This window comes from Artibeus jamaicensis, unplaced genomic scaffold, assembly GCF_021234435.1.
Source record: "Artibeus jamaicensis isolate MK-2021 breed Jamaican fruit bat unplaced genomic scaffold, CSHL_Jam_final contig_1015, whole genome shotgun sequence".
In the NCBI taxonomy this organism is placed as follows: Eukaryota; Metazoa; Chordata; class Mammalia; order Chiroptera; family Phyllostomidae; genus Artibeus; species Artibeus jamaicensis.
Window position 1 is genome coordinate 6,186,962 of NW_026521194.1, and position 13,885 is coordinate 6,200,846.

Sequence of the window (13,885 nt, forward strand, 5' to 3'; positions counted from 1 at the left end):
TCAGAAATCCTTAAACAATGACAAGAAACCATCTATGAATAATTGTTACAGGTGAAGACAAGTTACAGAATAATTCATTTAGAAGAGTACTTTTCATTTTAGTTAAAAAAGCAAAATATGCAATTACGTACATGAGTTAGTATATAAATAAACACTTAGAAAAATTTGGTAAATAATAGTAACTATTTCTGGGGGAAGTAATTACATGAGACTGTACTTCCTAAATTATATGTGTCTATAGTATTTCAGTTTTTACGATGAATAATTGGCTATTGATAAGTTACTATATCCCAGGGGCTATATTTGACATCAATTAGTATATCAATGAAGAAGTCAAAGTTCCTACTTTGACAGGAAGATGCTACCTTCACAGGCCTCCCATTACATTGAGAAAAATAGATCTGATCAAGAAAAATAAAGCCAACATACGACACAGAGAGAAAGAGATGGTGTGGTTAAAGGAGACCTTTCTGATGTGACATTTAAGCAAAGACGTAAATAGGGTGTATCCAGTCAGGAAACCCTTGGTTATGCTGGAGTAACCCACAACCACAAACCCCGAGTGGCTTAAAGAGCAAAGGAGAATTTGTTTCTGGCCCACACAGATGTCCTGCTTGGTCTGGTGAGGGCTCTGTAGCCGTGCGCTGTAATGCCAGCCAACAGAACTCTGCCACTTGGAGTAGTACCATCTGGAACATGGGGCCTTCCTGATGTGACAGGGGCTTGGAGGGCTGGAGTCAAACAGCACAGCTAAATTCCACTAAACCCACCCCTGGAAGTGACATGCCCCTTCTGTTTACATGCCGTTGACCTATCGTCACAGGAAGCCTCTGTGCACCCAGAAATAATAGAGATGCGGAGACCAGTGAACATCAGTGATGTTGACTATATAGAGAAAGGCATATCAATATCTGGAGAGCAAGTCCCAGTAAAAGGGACAGAAATGGCAAATACCCTGAGGTGTGTATATGCTTGTGTTCCATGTAGGTAAGCAAAGTGGCTAGACTGCAATAAGATAAGAAGGGAAAGAAAAGTAAGTTTGAAGAGGTAGTCAAGGGTTAGATCCTGTAGGTTCTTGTGGCCCATTATTGTTACAGTAAGTATGATGAGAAGCCACTGGGAGGTATGTGAGCCTGAGAGTGATGTTATCTGATTAATGAAGCACTCCTGTTATCATAAAAAGGCAGCAACATAGAGGTAGGCATAATAAACAAAAAAATGATGATAGACTATCAACCTGAATAAATACAGAAAGGGAAAGAAGAGACACTAATCAGTTGGATAAATAGAGACCCAAATGGTTTTAAGATAAAAGCAGTTCCAAGGTTTTGATTGCACATAAATAAATCCCTCGGCTCGTTTTTTTTTAAACACCAGCTGAAGCCCTAAAATATCCACAAAACACAAAAAGAATATGAGCTCCTTTAATAGGGGTAAACAAATTAATTGAGTATGCACAGATGGCTACTGCATGAAGCAGGGGTAGGGCAGATTTCCGTGGCAGCTTTCAATTTCCCACCACTTAAAAAAAGAAATGCACAGGTCCTCTGAGAAGTTATTTGCCATTTCAACAGGGGCTTTATAGTCTGCCATTCCTTCTCAGTGTTTCTGGAGACTCTGAGTATACACGTGTTTTTTTTCTTAGGTGCAAGTAAGTAGAAACAACCCTGGTATATTTGGTATATTTCTCAGTGCATAAGGTGAATCGCAACTCAGTTTCCCAGGTTCACATTACTGAGCATTCTATCCACTAGTAGACCTTTGGGCCTGCTTGGGTCTGTTCCTGCAATAATTAATTGAAATTGTAAAGGGCAGTTAGTGTTATGTGAATATAAATTACCATAAATTGAAAAAAAAAGTCAGGTGTCCTATAGGTCTTACAGGAGGTGTGGTATATTTAAAATAAAAGCAAGAAGTTTAGGATTCCAGAGACAAAGGCCCAGAGACAAAAAAAATTCAACCTGTCGGTGAAACTGACTCTTGGCTGTCTTCCCACTGATACTCTCCTCCATCTCTTTCCTCCTCCCCCGTAGGTTAGGAGGTCATCTAAAGCTCTTCTCTAGGCTTAGAACAGTGTTCCTTTGATTTCGAACTACATCCCACCTCTTTTTTAAGGATTGGTCTCAATTTTCTTATCAATATGGTAAGAACTTCTATCTCACTGAGTTGCTTTTAGGACTTAATAATAGTAGTAGTAGTGGTAGTGATAATAATAATAATAATAATAATTTTAGAATTATTAGAATAGTTTAAGAGCTATTATTAGAATAGCTCTTAGAATAGTTTCTGGTACATACAAGTGCTCATAATCTTAGGCAATATAAAACAAATATATAATAGAGACATTTTAAATGTAATTTTAAAAGTAAATATTAAACAGTAAAATAAATATAAATAAGTAAATTTCTAATGAGTTCTTCTCACACTCCTAAAAATGGTTGTATGTCCCTTTTACAGTCCACAGACATTGCTTAGATGATCATTGCATAAGCTATCATACGGGCCAGGGAATCCTGGCAAAACTCTGATTCATGGTGTAGGATAGGAATTCATTTATGTAAAATCACAGAGTTCTGAAACTAGAAGACAGCTTCTGAACCATTGTTCCACAACCTCTACTGTTTTATGGATAAATGTCGGAAATCCAGAGATTGAATGTTGTGCCTGATTCACGTGGTTCCAGAGTATTGGAGGGAGTAGAAGCAGGAATCTCCTTGGAACTTAAAGAAAGGAACCATAAGACAAAAAACAGTTCTATTTTTCACACAGCCACCAGTAAAACAACCTAGATCCAAATCAACACTTTCATTGTGTACCAGTATGTTCTAAAAAAATATCTCACCAGTTTTGGTGATAGTCGTTTTAGATATTTTTACAACCAACTTCCATGTTAACATAAACAAGAATTTTTTTTCTAGAAAATCTAGAAAGAAGTTGCATTGAGTTGGTAGGTATGAAACATATTTATGGGGAATAATTTCCATGAAGAATAAATAAATGCTACTTAATCACAGTGGCGTGATAGATGATAGATAATATTATGCTAGTCCAATGGGCATTGTCAGATGATTAGAGTCCCCGTTTAGGGTCCTACATAATTATACTTCCTATCACAGCAGAGACTTTGGTGCCTTTTGTTAACCAGTATCACTCTAAACCACTGTGAGACATTCAGCCAATCAGACCACTCAATTAGTGTGGTGAATGATCTTGACCTCATAAATATGAATAGAGGACATACACAATAGAGCAGTGGTTTTAATGACAATGAAACTGCCATGAGGGATGAAAGAAAGTGTGGATTTAAAAAAATAATAAAATTGCAATGAGAAAAATCATAATTAGCTGTGAGGATTATATATATTTGTTAAAATGTTCCTCGCTTGCCTTTTGGACAAGAGCCAGAGTGAGTCATTTTGTACTTTATTTCTTTTAGATATGTACATCCCAATTGCTGGTAGCTGGACTTACGTTGCATTTAAATAATGTAAAGATCCATGTAAATATTTGGACAACAGAAGCAGAGGATAAGAGATCAGACAGGCTCTAGAACCAAGTGTCGCAAGGTTTAACTAGAAATATAAAACGTGAATGGTGCATTATGGTTCAAAGGCAGTGCAGTGTGGAGACCGTCAGTCAAAACCCTTGGATGTTGTAGCACCACACAACAAGGTGAAGGAAGAGAGTGTAAAGTGTGTTACATTCACTCACTTAGTCCTCTCATTCCACTCTCACCCCTTCCAAAAAGTGTGCTTTTGCTTAAAAGAAGAAAGAAAAAACAGAGCAAAATGACATAAATTATAAGTATAATTATTTGAGAAAGAGAACGGAAATATAGGAGCTGGGTCCTAAATAAAGACACAGACGAAGTCAATGTACAAACATACATACCATGAAATTTTACATAGAGGAGGTTGATATGATTTGAATTCATCCCTCGAGTTTCAGATGTTACAGGCTTGCATAAGAAAGCAAAGTCATGAAGATATTCACTAATTAGTGTCCACTCTAAACATAGTCTCTTTGCTTAACCCTAGCCTCTGTCCTCACCGGTTGAGTCCTCTGTCAATCTCTCCCTGAGAATTGCCTTTGTGCAATGCAAACACTGTACATTGTATTGTTGAACTTGCAAATTTTGAAAAATATGTAGGGCTTCATGCAGTGGGAGAAAATCAGATTGGATAACTTTTGGAATCACAAATCAGTGGCAAATGAGGATCAGGCAGAGTTACATTAGTTAACAACCAAATACAGGGAAATGAATGAAGAAGACATGACTGGTGTGTGCTTCAAAAGCAAAAGATTTGAATATCAAAGGATTAAGGAAGGCCCTTGGGGGAACTGATGAAGCTCTTGAATATTTCTGAAGAAATGACCTTCTATATCTTACTATGAAAGTCAAATGTGAAAGATGTCTTACTAAGCCATCGAATCATTTTATCAGAAAACAATGCCAAGTAAATACATATAAGATTTTCTGGCTTGATATGTTAATGTATAGTTTTTAAGTATGTTAAAGATGAAAGAAAAACAATGTTTTTAATAATTTTAATTTTGATTTTTGAGGTAAAATTTCTATCAACCTCTCTAGCTCCACCACACTCTTCTTTTTTACCCCCTACTCAGTCACCATGATCATTTACTAAAGAATTGGGGTCTCTGATTTAAAAGGCCCTATTTTTAGTATTAATTATTGCTACTAATAAATGCCTTACATGTGCCTGGCACCAGCTACTGCTATCCATGTATCAGCTATAGACTTGTCCTGCCTAGTAACCAGCTCAACATTATTAAATTCTGAGTTTCATAGCATATTTGATCACTGAAGCCTCCTTTCTTTCTGGAAATAAGCTGTGTGAAAATTCCAATACTATAACTTTGAAATAGATGTGCATACCACAATGAACTATAACATTTTTGAAAAAGAAGAAACGAACACTCCATGCCAAGCCACAATACCAAGTCAATGATGTAGAGTAGGTCCGATTAACTAAGTTTTAGAAAGTTCACTAGGTGATCTTGATATGGCTCTTAACCATTATTGGAGGCAGTGGAACTTGGTAGGAAATACGAATTCTTAGTCCACCCTGCAGACCTATAGGTTAGAAACCCTAACGTGAGTCCGTCAGTCACCTCAACGTGATTCGGTCTGAGAATCCCTGATGTGGGGGAACAATCAGAACCAGCTGCACTCCAGTGATTCTTCCGCTGAACTTCTTACAGATTTCAAAAGATGTGATCCCTTCAGTACAGGATTCAGAGTCTGGGATTATTACCCCCCAAAGAAGAAAAGCAGCTTTTTCTTTAGTCTTTACAATTAAATTCAGAGTCACTGGTTATAGAAATCAGCTGAGCTTGAATCAAAATGAGCCTTTGTGCCTACAAAGACCTGCATCTGTATAGACATTCTGGGGTGGTTTTGTACACTGCCAGCTTAGCTAAGCTGGAAGCGTGAATCCAAGAACCCCATTTCCAGTGTGCTTCTGAGTGAGAGAAGGCCACAAGAGAAATGTTCAGAAGGTCGAGAAGGTGGGTGAGAAGCAGCAGACCTTAACCCTCTGAAGGTCAATGAAAGGCGTCAGGTGTGGTTGAAGCCCTTGCGTGTTGTGACATGTTGTTGGTCTTCCTTACTCACAGAGGCCAGTGCCGATAGCTGCTCTGCCTCCCTTCAGCTCTGTAAGCCTGGGCCGGGTGCGTGTGCAGCTTCCCAGAGAAGGTCTCACGCACATTCTGAAGTCATTCACGTCATTGGGGTTAAAGATGTAGGTGCCAGTCTGTCCCCACTCTCCTCTACTTCACATTCTCCTTCTTCCTCATTGCCTGCCATGCTGACCTGCAGTGACCTGAGACCCACACCCAAGGCACAGGCATCTGCCATTCATGTTTGAGCAGCCAACCCCTTGGTGTTGGCGAGCCTCTTATTTTGGATCCTCCAACCACCCCCTTTGAGACATGCACTTACCAGATGAAATCACTGAACTTTTACACAGGACTGTGTGCTGTATTGTTGTATATATCCATGTTTTTTCTTTATAGGAGGCCCATACAACTCTCATCAAAGGATTTTTATATCCTAAAAATATTGCTGGGATATTGGCTCTCTGTAGAAAATAAAAAGTTTTCCAAACTCAAACAGGAAGAATAAACAGGTTTTAGCTTAGCCTTTCATGGATGTTCACTGTCAGGTCTTGTGCTGAAGACTTTTCTCAGATCATCCATCACTCATCATTCAGTTCTCACAACACTATCAGACTGATACCCTCATCTCCCCTGTTTTATATATTAGGAAGCTGAGGCTCACAAAGGTGCCATAGCTCACCACTTGCTGAGTATTTTCAAAATGTTTATGTTAGACTTCCTCCTAAGCAGATGAGAACAGAAATCGGACTCATACAATAAATTCTATTCCTTTAAGTCCATGTTCATTAAATAAGCTTGTGATCTGCTCATTCTTCAACATATTTTTCTTATTGTGGAAGTAAAATATTTATTGGCAGAAAATTGAACAATTCAGTTAAATGCAAAGAAGTGAATAAAATCACCCAGAATCTCATCAATTAGGTGATTTCTTCTAAAATGACTTTCTGTTGCTTCTACTTCCTATAAAAATAGACTTTATTTTTATAGGTTTTCAGCTCTCACCACTTCTCATTTTACATACACATCTGTTTCTGTTAAACATAAGATGACTTCCATTTAAGTTTTATGTAAGAATGGACTCTTTGGTGTGAATACAATTATCTGATATTTGGAATGCACTCGTTTAGTTAATGGTTAACATGCCAAGAAAAGAGCTTAAGACACAATTTTAAAAAAAGCAAGTGGTGATGGTGGAATTTGCCTTTAATGATCTCTGATCAGTTTTCACTTGTGTGCTGAAAAAAATCTTTTACACTCTTTTTTACCCAGATGCCAAGAAGTCACTGGGGCCACGATTTGCTGTTGTTAATATGCCCTTCAGTAATGCTAAGTTCAAGTATGAAAGGCTTATCAGGCTCCCTCTAGCATAAAACTCTTACAGTTTCCTGGGCTCACCATCATAAATGGGTCTTTTATAAGAGGAGCTAACCAGCAGGTCAGCAAATACCAATGACAGGCTATCGACTTTTTTTTGCAGTTCTTTGTGTTCTCAAGTGATATAAAGATAAGTGGGCTCTGCGTGTATAGATCATCATTCATTGTGAATTTCCACCCCTTAATATATAGTCTTGCAAATGATGAACTCCAGTGGCACTGTGGCACTGCGCAATTATCTAATAGGAAAGTGAAAGTCATCCTGTTTTTTAAGTAGCTCTCACCGGATCAATTAATTAAGTGAGTGTAAATGCCTCCAAATGAGAGATTCAGGCCCAAGCCAAGCTCTCTCATGATATCAGAATACAAGAAGCTAAAAAATAAAAGAGGGCCAGGAGAAATAAAGAAAGGCAATTTTAAAGAAAACACAAATATGATTTCATTTAGATGAAGTTTCTAAAATAGTCAAACTCCTAGAAGCAGAGAATATAATGATGGTTGCTAGGGGGTGGGAGGAAGGCAAACTGGGGAGTTGTTCAATGGTTATAAAGTTACAGTTACATAACATAATAAGTTCTAGAGAGCTGCTCTCCAATAGAGTTAACAAGTGAGAACAGTGCACTTAACAGCTTGGTCTTATGCTGTGTTCTTACTGCACACCATGTGTGCACACACACGTAAAGCAAAGGGACACTGAAAATTTTTGAAGGTGATGGATATGTTCATTACCTTGTTTGTGTTGATGGTATCACAGGTATGCAAATATCCAAACTCATTCAAATGTGTACCTCAGTAAAGTTGAAAAACAACAAATTATATCTTCTGCATCCAAAGAGAAGAGTCATGTGAAATCCATATTGGTTTGGCCAGTGTGAATTGGTGAGGTCCCTTCCCTCACTATTGCTTATGTGCTTTATAGAGCAAATCTCCATTCAAGGATACCTGTGTCATAGAGTCTGTCTGAAAATGGGGTGTTATGTAGTTTACATACTATCACTTGATTGATTTAGATTTAGTGACATTGATAGAGATACCCATTTATTCCAGGTACTCAGCTTTTTAGTCAATTCAGGATTCCTGGTAATAGAAGTTCAGCTTTGGTTGGTTATAATATTTGCTGGTATAATGGAATTAATTTAGGGAACTCAAGATTTGCATTATTCCCATCTAGCATGTTTTCTCCTTGAAGAAGGAGAAAGAAGAGGAACTTCATTCAAACAAACAAAACCATTGAAGATCATAATTTAAGACCACAAAAAAGTACAACAACAACAAAAAAGAAAAGCTATGTACACTTAGGAAACACTCACCAGCATTTGCTCTCAGAAGCCGCTGTGCCTGAGGAGCTCAGCCCCTAGAAGTTTGAACCCAGTACTAGGTCTGCATGTATATAGGCTCCCAGTTCCTCTGCCTCTGAGACTCTACTGTTCAGCCATTGTTCTACCTTATTCTATTTTCCTCAAAGTGAAGTCTAGCCCCACCTTTGGTTTCCACACCAACAATAACAATAGCAAAATCACTTGCAAAGATTTTTCTGTTTAGTAAATTTTACTAAACATTGAGAGGTACCAGGAAGGCATTCTATTTTAGCCCTTAATCTCTGCTTCTTGCTCTTTGTTTTCTTCCTCCTCTTCTCTTTCCTTCTCTTTTCTTCTCCATCTTGGATGCTCACTCAGTTACATGGAACAGCTCTGGACCCTTTCCTGAGCCTTGGTACATGAACACCAATGTCTCACCTGGGCAGGAAGTGAAACACAGAGTGGGAGGAAAGGAGATTCACTTTTTACTGGAAGCCCTGATCAATGAAATTTTCTAGGTAAGCCAGTTTTCTCTTGAAAATAATTTTTACTGAGGTCTATTTTATAGTCTATAAAATAATATATAGATCTTAATACACTGTTTGATGAATTCCAACAAAGTGATGGCTGAGTAACTATCATGTGGTTTCTTAACACCAATCAGTACTTTTTTCTTTTTTTAAGTAAGTAGAATTCCATGGTGTGGATATGTTATCTATTCCACAGTTGAACATTTGGGTTGTTTCTAGGTTTTTGTTGTGGTTACAGAAAAGGTAATCTGAATACTCTTGAACAACTCCTTAAGTAAACGTGTAGTTTTATTTCTCTTGGGGAAACATCTAAGAGTCCAATGGTTGGGTGATAGGGTATGCTTAATCTTTATAGAAAACTACCAAGTCTTTTTTAAAAGTGGTTTTATCATTTACACTCATACCAGCAACCTAAGAAGGGTCTGGACTGTTCCATACCCTCACCAGCACTTGGCATTGCCAGTCTTTTTAATTTTGGTTGTTGTGTTGGGTACATAGTGGTGTCTCACTGTGGTTTGAGGTAGCTATTTTCATGCTAACTATTAAGGTAGTTAAATCTTCTCTACTGTGTGACAAAACCAGATTTTAGGTATTATTAATCCCATCATTATCCATTTTTGTGAACAAGTACTTCACCTTGAAGTTGTCTTTTCATTTAGAGTATATTTGTGTTTTTATTCACAGTTCTGGAATCAATAGTTAGTTTTGAACCAAAGTTCCACCTATAATTTTCACTCTATCCAATAATTTTCAACTGCCTGTTTAAAATTATTTTTAGAAAATTCTTTTTTAGAGGCATATACTACAATATTTACAAATGAAGTTCTGTGAAAAATAAAATGTTGCAAAATAACAAATTTGGAAATGTATAGTTCTAGGGTACAGACAAAACAAAATTACACATGAATTACTAATTGCTGACTATAAATTTGAGTACATGAGGATTCTACTTTTATATATATTTGAAATTTTCCTTCTTGAAAGTTAAAGGGTGTTTTGAAATTTGGTTGATTTATGCTGCATTTTATTACACCAGTGATTTTTGGTGGCTAAGAAGAATACACATTATGAAATGGAAATATACAAGAAAATAAAAATCATGAATCACTAAAACCAACTGCAAGAGCAAGAAACAGAATAAAGTAGGTGATTGTGGTTAAAAATGGCAAGAAGATGCACCTAGCAAAAAAAGGGTATTGTTACAAAGCAAGATGACAAGCAAGCACCCCAAAGGAAATCTGGGTGAATAGCTCTTACATGCTCCTACAGCTGGCAGGGACTGGGGCAGCTGGGCTTGGACTCAGGGTGTGGCTCCAGAAGAGGCTGGGATCAAGGAAGGGAGGACCACAGGCAGCGGAATGTATACATGAACTGCATGGAGGGCCACACTGTTGAACTGAAGCTTGGATCTAATGCTGGCTCCTACTTCTTGGTAGACAAAGCACAGAAGCAAGAATGATCACTTACATAATTCTGCACTTCACATAAGGGAAAATATCTGGTCTCTGTGGAAAACACAGTTCTTCTAAACACGTGGGGCTGAAATATGTGTGGTCGAGTGGTGTGGATGCGTGTGTAGTTGACTGTGGGAATTGGCTTCAGGGAGGTTGAGAGCTGGTTTGGCCACTGTGGAAAAACATTTTGAGCCCTCCAGCAAGGGCACAAGAAATAATACACACACACACACACACACACACACACACACACACACACACACACACACACACACACACACAATCCAAACCTTCACACCATGTATGCATTGCCATACAAGGTGGTTGAGCCTGACGCCTTCCATCCCTCTGGCCCAATAATGTGCCCAGGCTGCCTTGCTACCTGCTAGTGGCCTCAGCCGGCCTTCAGTGATTAAAAAGGACAGGCTTTTGTCCCCATGGCCTCAATGTTCTCTGAAACTCTATTCTTATGTTCTGTCAATCTCTAAAAACTCAAATAAAAAAATAGCTGATAATTTTGTAGCTTACTAAAATAAATGTCCTCTTCCTTTCTTGCTCAGGTCTCCCATCAGAAATATATCTGCCCAATGGCCTTTAATAATTAATTTGAATAAACTGAATTTAGATCTCTTTGGGATTCAGAAACCCTCTAGTCCAATTTCTTCACTTCACTGGCAAGGAAACTGAGGCACAACAAGATTGAGACCTTGCTCAAGGCTCCCAGTTGGTTATGGCCCAGCTATGAATTAAAACCGGGCTCCCGAGCCCCAGGTTCTGCCTTGTCCCTGGGCAAAGGACACCAACCCCGTGTCAATGTTTGCAAATTCTCTGCATTTTTCACCCACTGGCCCTGGGGTGTTCTTCTTTTATAGATCATGTTCTTCTCCACAGAACTTACCTTTTAAAACAATTTTAAATGCACTGTTTGAAAAGCTGGATATAAAAATGATTTTATTTAACTCAAGCTTGGTATAGAATGAAAGGGCAGAAGCAGTTGCTTATATCTTTCCTCTGCTCCTCCATGGATGAATTCCTTCACAATACACACTTCTCAAGATCTTCCTTTTGCCTTTTCAGAAATAACGAAACCCACCATATTTACTGAACAGCAACACTAAAGCACTGGTCACAGGACCACAGTCTCATGCTTGCCGCCCTCATGTGGATGTTACCTGGGAGAGGGGAGCATCCAGCAGGGGGCAGTGTTCAGGGTAGTCCTCTTCTATGTGGTGTGTGGAAGCTGGTGAAGTTCAGACGCCTGAGTACAGACTACAAGTCTCTAACTTAAATGCAGATAGGGATCATCACTGACCTTAGTCCTCATGCAGATTCCCAGGCCCCCACCCCAGACTTTCTCACTAAGGTGGGGACATGTGGGGTAAAGGTTTAGGGAGCTGGCCTTGAATTTGTGGTTTCTGCAGGCATGGGGGGAGGAGACTGTGATACAGGTCACCCATTCTACTGTTAAAGCAGGATTTCTCAACTTAATTATCATCCCCATAAACAGCTCTTTCAGACAATTTCCCCAAATTTCTTTCATTCATAAAATTTTAATACCACAGATACGCCATATATACCAGTTGATATACAATGACCCTTCAGAAGGTCACAAGTGCAATAGCTAAAAATGTTTGGTTCCCTCCAAAGACTCAATTTTTTTTCCCTTGTTGAAGCAATATTATCCCCCATTAAGAGTATATGCTTTAGAATAAGAAACAATTGACATCAAAAACAAATGTGAGCCTTGGAGTTGGAAAAAACCATGCTCAGGTGTTGATTGTAATTCTTGGGTGTGTTCACCTGGATAAGATCTACAGCAAGACAAAGGATAATACTTTTCTCACATGAAATAATAACAGCCTGCATGTAATATCTCAGTATTGGTCTTCTAGGTGCTTAGCATCATTTAATCAACAATCCAATGAACTCCATATTATCTCCACATTACCAGTAAAGAAGCTGGGGCACAGAGAGGTGTTTTTTTAAAAAACAACAACAAACAAAACTTGTTCAAGTCCACACAGCTAAAGAGTGGTGAGTGGTGAGCTGGGATTAAATGCTCTAAATCTAGTCTCTGATTGTAATCACCATGTTTAGCCCTCTATTTTTTTTAGATATATATATTTCTTTTTATTGTTGTTCAATTATGGTTGTCCCCATTTTTGCTACCATTGCTCTCCCCTTCCCCATCAAACCCCTGCTCCCAAAGACAACCCACCCCATTGTCCTTGACCACGAACATATTGTTTGACCCTTCCCCTTCTTTTCCCTGTTATCACCCTCCCCTCACCCCTCTGGTCATTGTCAGTTTGCGCTTTATTTCCATGTCTCTGGTTGTTTTTTGCTCATTTGTTTGTCTTGTTGATTATGTTCCACTAACCTTCTCCTAATGCATTAGCTGTTGTGGTTAGGTCTTGCTTTGTGAGCAAGAATGCTTGCGAAAAGAAAATTCACAGACTCACAAAAACCATAAGGTTGAGTTTTATCTCTTTTATTGACATAATTTTTATGATTTCTTGGAAAGAGCCAATGCAAATATTAATAGTAAGGTAACAGTCCATTTTCATGTACTCTAATGGAGAATAATTCTATTGAATATTTATTTCTGAAATGTTATAGTTAAACTTTAATTAAGGAAATACATGGAACTGCTCTGTTATAGAGGAATGACTTAATTCTCAACCTATATATTCAAAACATTCATTCGTAATCACATATCTTAAGATATACTCACCAATCAAGTCCTAGATAACTCTGAGATACTGTATGAGATTCAGCCAACTCTTCATATATAGAGACTTAATACTGTTGGTTTTGGTAATTTGGGAGATGGGTCATAGGCCCAAAGAACATGTCAGTTTTCTGTGTAATAAATATGAATCATGTGAATTTTAAAAAATTTTTATTTAGTTGTTTTTCAAGTACAGTTTTTTGTCTATTTCTCCCATCCAAGCCCCTCCCCCCCATGCTCCCCACCTCCCTCCCATTTCCACCCCAAACGGTATGAATTTAACGATGATACTTGGGAGCAATGGATTTAGCTAAGTGAGCATAGGTAACCACTCAACTCTGAAGATCAGTAACGATGATAATAACAATAACAGGCCATTCCTGAGTTCTCATCCTGGGATAGACTTTGTGCTAAGTGCTTTGTGTTCATGATTTCAATTAATCCATTAAATAACCCTGTGGGTTAGCAGAGACTTCTTTTTTTCCTATTTTATAGATAAAATAGCTGAGGATTTGAAAAACTGAATAAATTGTCTCAGGGCCAACAACTAATGAGTGTCAGTGCTAATTAAGAATAACTCAGGTCTGCCTGAAATGCAAGCCCACACAGCATTTTCTCATCTTCTGTCTATGCATTGTGATGTGCTAGCTAATGATGAAATAATAGTTATTTAGAATAAGAATAAAAGTTAAAGTGGGGTGTGTGTAGAACAGCATTTCACTAACTCAACACAGACGGACTGACCTACATTGGAGGAGCCCTCAAGGATACAGCAAGATCAAAATAGACATATTCTCTGACCTCCTGGAATTTACGTTTGGATGCCAGGGAATAATCACGGAAATAATTTTAGCGGTG